At 40.0% G+C, this 10,258-nt stretch overlaps 1 pseudogene; it reads right to left on the bottom strand.

Moving 5' to 3' along the window:
• Positions 1–7,185: 7,185 nt before the first annotated feature.
• On the bottom strand, positions 7,186–8,076 carry LOC129080429 (programmed cell death protein 2-like; annotated as a pseudogene).
• Between the last annotated feature and the right edge of the window lie 2,182 nt (positions 8,077–10,258).

Raw genomic sequence — 10,258 nt, 5'->3', positions numbered from 1 at the left:
AGGCAAGAAATATACAAAAACAGGTTTAGTTTCAACAAATAATAAAGTAACAATTAAAATAACACATCATTGTCACTATCAGATTAATAAGTATGAAAAATATTGGTAATATCAAGTATTGGTGACTGTGAAAGGAACTGGGCATTTATAGACTCTTTTTCTTCATTTTCTTAAAGCAGTCCCTTTAGCAGATTTTGCAATGCCAGTTTGGTGGAGGTGTATTCCTTTAGCCTTCTTTTGTCTGGGAAACTCCTTATTTCGCCTTCCATTTTAATTTGAGAGCTTTGCTGGGGAGATCAGTCTTGGTTGCAGGCCTTTGCTTTTCATGACTTGGAATATTTCCTGCCATTCCCTTCTGGCTTTTGTTTCTGTTGAGAAGTCAGCTGCTAGCAATTTTGGGGATCCCTTGTATGTTATTACCTGTTTGTCCCTGGCTGCCTTTAGGGTTCTGTTTGTCTTTGATATTTGTCATTTTAATGATGATATGTCTCGGAGTGGGCCTCTTTGGGTTCCTCTTGAATGGGACCCTCTGTGCTTCCTGGACTTGTGTGACTTTTTCTCTCCTCCAATGAGGGAAGTTTTCCATCATTAATTTTTCAAACAGGTTCTCTATCCCTTTCTCATCCTCTTCTCCTTCAGGTACTCCTACTATAGGGTTATTATTACATTTCAGGTTGTCCAGCATTTTGCTAAATGTCTCTTCATTCTTTTTGAGTTTTTTTTCATTTTCTTGCTCTTTCTGGGAGCTTTTTTCTACCTTATCTTTCAGCTCATTGATTTGATCCTTGGCTTCATCTAGCCTGCTTTGGATTCCTTCTACTGTGTTCTTCAATTCAGAAATTGTATTCTTCATTTCCTCTTGTCTCTTATTGATAGTTTCTATGTCCTTTTTCATGCTGATATAGTTTGCAGTAAGTTCCTCGTAGTTTCCCTATAGTTTTTTGTAATTATCTCTGAGCTCACTGAGCTCATTGAGCTTCCTTATAACCATTGTTTGGAACTCAGTATCTGATAGTTGACTTGCCTCTATTTCATTTAGTTCTCTTTCTGGGGATTCCTCCTTTCCCTTTGACTGCGGGGGGGGGGGGGGGCTGTGTTTCTTTGTCTTCCCATTATTTGTGAGACTCTTCTCTTTTGCTTCTGCTTCTTAATTTGATATGTCTTGATTTCCTGACTTTGTAGTGTGAACCTCTATGGTAGGAGACCACTGTTTTTTCTTTTTGGATCTGCCTCTGATGATGTCAAATGCTGACCCTGTCTGAACTTAGGCAGTTTGTTTGAGACTTCAAGGAATCTACTGTCTGTGGCTGTCTTCTTTAGTTGTTAATCTAGTCACTCTGCCCTAAGCAGTGAGGCTTAGGCATCACAGGGCGGGGCAGAGGCCCTCCTGGGGGCAGGGTTATTGGGTCCTTTCATGCTGCTACTGCTCAGGGGAGTGGTCTGCCTGAGTCAGAATGCTGCTGCTATATGGGGGAGGAGTTAGCACTGGCATCGGTCCAGCTACTCTCTCCTTTCTGTCCCCAAAGCCTCTGTCTCCAGATTCTCCTCAAGTGTCTCTAGACCACTCTGTGCCCCCTTTATCCAGGAATCTACTATCTGTGGCTACTCAGGAGTCAGCTTTAGCATTAGTGGGTTAGGGCTGCTTCCCTCCTGGGGACGGGGCTATTTCATCCTCTCACACTGTTGCTGTTCAGGGGAGTGGTCTTCCTGAGCAAGAATGCGGTTACGTATGGGGGATGGGTCAGCACCGGGATCCTGCCAGCTACTCTCTCAGTTCTCTCCCCAAAGCCTCCTTCCCCCAGTCTCTCCTCAGGCATCTCTAACCCACTCTGCCCCTACCTTTGCCAGAGACCAGGGTAAATGGCTGCAAATAAAAATTTATGCGTTGGCCCTTTAAAAGGCTCTTTGCATCTCCAGCTGCCCATTTCTGGTAGAGAGCACTACTGCCACTTTTTGCAGCTGGTTGTTACCTGTGTACTTTTTGGGCTCTGGTGCTGTGGGCTGGAGATCCCTGCTTATGGTTTAGACCTCACTCTTCTCAGGGGGATCCAAGTGGCTGTTTCAATGTCTTTCTGGTGATGCTGCCCACCCTCCTTCTCGAATCTCTGCTGCACTCACTACCAGTTAGATTGTGCTAATGCTGATTCTTCTGTCTGTCTGAGGTTATAAGGCTATAACCTTCAGGAAACAAAATATCAGGGGGAGGGAGCAAAAGAAAGAGAGAAAGAGGAAAAGAGAGAGAAAGTGAGAGAGAGAGAGGGAGAGAGAATATGAAACATGGATGGAAATAAATCACCAACTAAATACTTAAAGAAAGTTTCCGGGAATTGAAGGGTGTGTTTCAAGATTGAAGACCCTGAGCATCCAGTAGAGTGAATGTGAATTGTGGATGCAAGGCATACACTGTGAGATTGTAGAATACTGGGTGCAAAGGGAAGATGCTGTACACTTCTTGTATTAGAGTTCTTCAGAGAAAATAGAACAAGTAGGATATATAGAGATAATTTAAAAAGAAATTTATTATGAGAAATTGGATCATGTAATTTTAGAAGCTGACAAGTCCCACAATCCGAAAGATGGAGGCCCATGCAAGCCGATGTTGTAAGTTCCTGTCCAAGTCTCAAGACTTGAGAACCAGGAGCACCAATGTCCAAGGGCAGAAGAAAATGGATGTCCCCGCTAAGGAAAAGATAAAATTCATGCTTCCTCCTCCTTTTTTGTTTTATTCGGGCCCTCAAAGGACTGAATCATGCCCACCCACCTAGGAAAGAGCCATCTTCTTTATTTAGTCCAACATTCAAATACTAATCTCTGCAGGTGACACTCTCACAGACATACTCAGAAATAATGTTTTACCACCTATCTTGGTTTTCCTTTGCTCATTCAAGTTGGCACACAAAATTAACCATCATGCTGCCACAGAAGAAAGTGGGGAAAATTTCACATGTAAAAAATAAGAGTCAAAATGTCTTTGGATGATTCAATAGGAAAATTGATTGTTAGAAGACAGTGGGAGACTGGAGATGCAAGATGGTGAAAGAGTAAGCGGAAGCTACACTAACCTCCTCCCAGGACCAATCTAGAATTACAGCTAAATTGTAGAGAAATCTTCGTGGATAACCAACTGAACACTAGCTGGAGAGAAGTCTTATAACCAAGGACAGACAGAAGAAACCACTTCACTGCAATGAGGCTGGGCACTTAAAATTACAAACAACTTATTTTTCTCTCCCATGTATACTTTATGAAACTAGATGAAATAAAATCTTTGAATTTAAAAAAAAAGACAATGGAAAAATGCTTTCCATAGTCTAAAGAAAACTTACGTTCAATTTGGCATGTGTAATCCCAGAGAGGGAATATTAAAGACATTTACAGACTACAAATTCTTACCCATTCTCAGGGAGCTCCTGGGGGATATTGTTGCATCGTAATGAAGGAACAAATCAAGAAAGAGAAAGACATGGGCTATATGATATAGAAGATCCACATGTAAAAGAGATAAAGAAAATTGCCAGGTTAACGGTTTAGGGAGATCCCAGGATGACAGCTGGTGCTCCCTGTGGAAGTGAACCAACTAATACAGAAAACTGATGCATCTCCAACAGCTTTAGAAGTCACTTCTTCAGGAATCTGAGATTAATACTATACCTTATGTATCAATAAATTGAGACAAGATTTGGATAAATGACATAGTCTAGCTAGGGTCAAATTATTTAGAAAACCAAACAAAACAAGAAAATTATTAACTCCAGGGAAAACTAAAAGTTGCGCAGGTCATCATCGTTTGGTACAAGATTTAGCTGTGACTATTGTTTGCATGATTATAGTAGTATAAGTACTAAATATTAATCTAATCAAAATCAGACTATAACTGCTTGGAAACATGGTAAGATAAAAAGGTTGGAGTGAACATGAAGTGAAGGTCATGGGAAAAGAGTGCTGTAGTCTCAAACCTAAAATAGTTCAGAAGTAACAATATAGGCATATTTGTTATTTAGAAAAACAAATAAAATAATCGTCTAAAAGAAGTGATAGGTTACCTTTGGGGAGGGGTTAACTAAATGCAGAAAAAGCACTCTATCAAATTCAGCATTCACCCTAACCAGTGTGGTTCAGTTGGTTGGGCGTTGTCCAGCAAAACAAAAGGTCACCAGCTTGATTCCCGGTCAGGGCACATGCCTGACTTGTGAGTTTGGTCCCAGTTGGGGCACATACAAGAGGCAGCAGATAGATATTTCTCTCTCACATTGATATTTCTCTCCTTCTCTTTCTAAAAATAAATAAAATAAAAAATCTTTAAAATAAATAAATAAGCCCTGGCTGGTGTGGCTCAGTGGATTGAGTGCTGGCTTGCGAATTTAAAGGTCACCAGTTTAATTCCCAGTCAGGGCACATGCCTGGGTTGCAGGCTGGGTCCCTCACTGGAGGCATGTGACAGGCAATGAACTGATATATTCATACATTGATGTTTCTCTCCCTCTCCTCCTCCTTCCCTTCCTGTCTCCCTAAAAATAAATGAATAAAATCTTAGATAAAATAAAATAAATAAATTCAGCATTCAATCATGATTTTTAAAGTTTCCCTTCCTTCTTCCCTTCTCCCTTCCCCTCCTAATAATCCAGCCCTAAAACCACTATATGGGGCAGGGCAAAAAAGGCACCCAAGCAGATGGCTGTCTTGTGTGAGGTGTCAGGGCCTGAGCAGATTGTGGGGAGTATACACATTAGGGGAGGACGGGTAAAGGCAGGAGTGGTAATCTCAAAATTTTTTTGCCTTTTATATTCCCTTTTCTGGGAATTGCCTCTCTCTATATTTTCTCACAAGCTTTTTACTATACATTTTTCTTTTTGATTGTAGTTTATATATACAAACATGGTATATATATGTATATATGTATACACACACACATATACACAGTGGTACCTCAGTACTTGTCATTAATTAGTTCTGGAACTCATGACAAGAGCCAAAACTGATGACTATTGAATGATGAGGCATCTTCTCTTGCTGGGTGGCATTGTGACTCATACAAGTTCTAGCAAGTGCAATGAGTCCCAAGTAAGTGTCAAGTGCTGAAACATTTTTTTTTCCTCATCAAAATGTGATGAGTACAGGGTTTGATGAGTTCTGAAGTCAAAAAGTACTGAGGTATGACTGTGTGTGCGTGTGTGTATATCTATACACACACATACACACACACATATATACTTAACAATATTTCAAGGTTTATCCATGTTAGGGTATATATCAGTACTTTATTCCTTTTTATGGCTGAATAATCTTTCATTGTATGGATATACCACATGTTGTTTATTTTTTATTTCAAAAAATTTTTTAAAGATTGTATTTATTTATTTTTAGACAGAGGGGAAAAGAGGGAGAGAAATGTCAGTTTGTGGTTGCCTCTCACGTGCCCCCCGCTGGGGACCTGGCTCACAACCCAGGCATGTGCCCTGACTGGGAATCCAACTGGCAACCCTTTGATTCGCAGGCTGGCATTCAGTTCACTGAGCCACATCCATCAAGAAACATATGTTGTTTAGACATTCATCAGTTGATGGAAATTTTGGTTGTTTTTGGCTATTATGAATAAAGCTCTTATAAGCATTTGTGAACAAGTATTTGCATGGGCATATGGTCATTTCTCTTGGGAGTTGAATTTGTGGTTCATATAGTAACTCCCTGTTCAATTTTTTGAGGACTGCCAGACTGTTTTTCAAAATGGTTGCACCATTTTACATTTCTACTATAGATACACCAATGTTTCAGTTTCTCTACATCCCCAACACATTATCTGACTTTTTGATTCTAGCTAGCTAGTTGGTATGAAGTAGTATATTATTATAGTTTTGATTTGTAGTTCCTTGATGACTAATGATATTGAGCATCTTTCATGTACGTATTGGCCATTTATATATTTTCCTTGGAGAAATGCCTATTCAGATCTTTGGCCTATTTAAAAATTATTTTATTTTTCTATTTATTATTGAGTTTTAAGAGTACTCTATATAATCAGAATACAAGTCCCTTACTAGATATAGAATTTGCAAATATTTTCTCTAATTCTATAGGTTGTCTTTTTCACTTACTTATACCTTTGAAGCACAAAAGGTTTTATTTTTGAGAAAGTCAAATTTATCTATTTTTTCTTTTGTTGTTCATGCTTTGAGTCCTATCTAAGACTCTTTGGCAACCCCAAGATCATTAAGTTTTACCCCTATGTTTTCTTCTAAGAATTTCATAGTTTAGTTCTTACATTTAGGTCTTTGATTCATTTGGAGCTGATTTTTTATGGAGTGAGGTAGTGGTTTAACTGCACTCTTTAAATTTTTTTTTTATTGATTGATTTTTAGAGAGAGAGAAAAGAAGGGCGGCGGGGTCGGGGGGAGAGAGAGAGAGAAAGGCTTATTTATTCATTCATTGGTTGCTTCTTGTATGGGCCTTACAGGAGATCGAATCTGCAACCATGGCCGATCGGGAGGATTCTCCAACCAGCTGAGCTACCTGGCCAGGGCTAACTGCACCCTTTTGCATGTAGAGACCCAGTAGTCCCAGTATCATTTGCTGAAACAACTATTCTTTCCCATTGAATAATCTTAGCATTCTTTTGTCAAAAATCAGTTGATCATATACATATGATTTTATTTCTGGACTCTTAATTCTATTTTATTGATCTACATATCTATCCTTGTGCCTGTACCACAGTACTTTATTTTTCTTTTGTTAAATTTACTCTTAAGTGTATTATTATTTTTTGATGCTGTTGTAAATCGCATCAAAAAATGGAATTGCTTTCTTGATTTCATTTTACACTGTTCATTGGAAGCGTGTAGAAATAAAATTGATTTTTATATATTGATTTTTTGACTTAATTAGGCATATAACCCATTTTAATTGGCGAAATATACAAACACTTAAAAAGATCATTTCACTTAGCCCACCATTCAGTTAACCAGTTCACACCTAGTATGTATCTTTCCCGATTTCCTTCTGTGCACATATATATGTACAGATATTTTTAAAAATATACAATCATACTAGGAATATCATCTATAATGGTGTCTTGGTGTTAATTCAAACCTGTACCTTATTTGGCGTGCATACAGGCCTGTATCATTAAAACTGCATAGCCTTCCTCTGGATAGATACACCAAAATTTATGTAATTCCTTGTTACTGGGTATTTTTGTTATATTTAGACATTGTAAACACTGCTTAAAACAACATCTTTGTATCTCCCTCTCCCTCTCTCTCTCTGATATAATTATTTCCTTATGATAAAGTCCTTAAAATGTGATTGCAAGGTAAAGAGATTATGAACATTTTCAAGGTTTTACGAGGTTGTTTTCGCGGTGTATCTGTTACATCTGGCTTCCAAACAAATTCCTCTGTGTAGCCAGTGCCCAGGCTGCAGCTTTCAGCACAGATGAAGCCAGTAGAACATCCCAATCAACACTCCACCTCAGTCTGTTGGCGTTTAGGTAGCTGAGCAGCTGAGAGGCTTGACCTGGAACTCAAATACACTCTTGGTATCACAGGCATATCATTTGCTTGGGGGATATTTTCACCAGAGCGCCAGATGGGGGCAATCCTTCTGTCTTATCTGAGAACCCGTTCTGGTTCTGGCGTTATTTTAGTTTTAAACTTCTGGAAAATTTTATCTTCCCTGGATGTACGTTTTGCCGTGGAACCCAATTCTTCCTCAGGTGCTTCACTCATGCTCCCTATAATCTCTAATTCACCTTTCCCCCCTGAAATTTCAGGTGTAATCTCATCTTCTGTTTCTGTTCCGATTTCAAATTCTGAAAGAAGGGATTCGTGGTCTGGAACTGCATTGTCCAAGTTACCTGTCTACAAGCCTGCTTCTGTACCGATCTCCAGTCCAGAGTCTGGTGCGCCTTTCTGCAGGGATGCGCCTGACGACACTCAGCACGTCTTGGGACCTAAACAGCCGCAAACCCTGCAGAGCTGAATGCACACGGATTCTTCCGTTTCTAGGGGAGGACACTCATGTGAGTAAGTCATCTCCTCGATAGCTGATGTCTTAAAACGCTCAGGCCCGCGCAGCAGTAAGCAAACGGCAGAAGTGGAACAGGTTGTGATGGAAGGGGACGGCTCCACCGGGCAGGAGCGCCCACAGCTGCAGCACCTACGCCTGCAGCGGCAGCACAGTGGTCGAGCCAGCCCAGCGTGGGCGGGCGGACGCCCACCTGGCGGGGTAACTACGCGCTGCTCCGCCCCACGCTGATGCTGCCTCCTTGAAGACCAGCTCAGCGCCCCCAAACCCCTGGGGGTGGGGGGCCGGGTTGTCCTTAGCACTGGGAGCGCCGCTGGAAGGCTGTGCAGCCTAGTTTGTGTATACCGATCTTATATCCTGCAACCTTGCTGAACTTGCCGGTTAATTCTAGAAGTTGGCGCGCGGGGGGGCATTCTATATACAAGATCATGTCATCTGCAGATAGAAATACTTTTACTTCTCCAATCTGGATGTGTTTTGTTTCATTGTTGTGGTTAGAACTTCCATATAATGTTGAACAGAAGGGAGGACAGCAAATTTTTTTTAACTGTATTTTTTTCATGACCATTTATTCCCCTTATACCTTCCCCCCAATCACTAGGCTGTTGTCCACATTCATCAGTCCTTTTTCTTTTTGCTCATCCCTCCATCCTCTAACCTCCTCTTCACCCTTAGCTGTCATCCTGCTCTCTCTGACTGCCTTTGTTTTGCTTGTTAGTTCAGTTCATTAGATTCCGCATATGGGTGAAATCATATATTTGTCTTTCTCTGACTGGCTTATTTCACTTACCATAATGCTCTCCAAATCCATCCATACTGTTGCAAAGGGTAAAATTTTGTTCTTTTTTTTTCTTTTACGGCTGAGTAGTATTCCATTGTGTAAATGCCCCATAGTTCTTTTATCCACTCATCTACTGCTGGACACTTGGGCTGCTTCCATGTCTTAGTGATTGTAAATAACACTGCAATGAACATAGGGGTGCCTATGTTCTTTTGAATTAATGTTTTGGGTTCATTCGGATATACTCCCTGAGGTGGGATCACTGGATCAAAAGGCAGATCCATTTTTAATTTTTAAGTAATTAATTAATTCTTAATCTTTACTGTATTTATTTTCCATTACCATTTAGTCTCCTTATACACGCCACCCCCCAGCAATCACCACACTGTTGTCCATGTCCATGAGTCCTTTTTTCTTTCTGCTCAGTTCCTACAACCCCTAACATCTCTGCCCCCATTTTTAATATTTTTATGTACCTCCATACTGTTTTCCAGAATGGCTGCACAAATCTGCATTCGCACCAAGAGTGCAAAAGTGTTCCCCTTTTTCCACATCCTCACCAGCACTTGTTTGTGAACAGACTTCTTTTTCTTGTTCCTGGTCTTAGGGGAAAAACACCCAGTCTTTCACCATTAAGTGTGTAGTTAGTTGCTGATTTTTCATAGATGCTCTTCATAAAGTTGAGGAATCCATTTCTGTTCTTAGTTTGTTGAGTGTTTTTTATCATTAAAGGGTGCTAAATTTTGTCAGGTACTTTTTCTGTGTCTAGTGTAATGATCGTGTACATTTTATTTTTTTATTCCATTGACATGATGTATAACATTAATTGATATTCAGATGTTAAACCAATCTTGCTCTCCAGAGATAAATCTCACTTGGTCATGATGTATAATTATTTTTATATATTGCTGAATTTAGCTTACTAGTATTTTATTGAGAACCTTTGCAACCACATGCATGAGATAATTGGTCTGTAGTTTTCTTTGCCTGTGATGCCTTTCTCTGGTTTTTCTCATAAGCTGAGTTGGGAAGTGTTCCCTTCTTGTTCTGGGCTGAGTTTTGCACCCCCATCCCCACCACATTTATATGTTGAAGCCCTAACCCCCAGTACCTCAGAACGTTACTGTATTCAGAGATGAGGTTTAAAGAGATGATGAAGTGAAAATGAGCTTCCTAGGATGGCCCCAATCCAATCTGACTTGGCATATTTAAAAGAAGAGAACATCTGGACCCTCTGAAAGACACTAAGGATGTGTTTATAGAGAGGAAAGACCATTCGAAGACACAGAAAAAAGGTTGCCATTGGCAATCCAAGGAGAGAGACCTATGAAGAAAAGACCAAACTGGTTGATAACTTGATTTTGAACATCTAACATTCATAACTGTGAGAAATAAATTTGTTGTTTAAGCCACCTAGTTTATGGTATTTTTTTATGGCAACCCTAATACACTCCTCTT

This window comes from Pteronotus mesoamericanus, unplaced genomic scaffold (genome assembly GCF_021234165.1).
Source record: "Pteronotus mesoamericanus isolate MK-2021 breed Mesoamerican mustached bat unplaced genomic scaffold, CSHL_Meso_final contig_90, whole genome shotgun sequence".
Lineage (NCBI taxonomy): Eukaryota > Metazoa > Chordata > Mammalia > Chiroptera > Mormoopidae > Pteronotus > Pteronotus mesoamericanus.
Note: the sequence above shows the minus strand (reverse complement) of the source record. Positions and strands in the feature narration are given on the sequence as shown.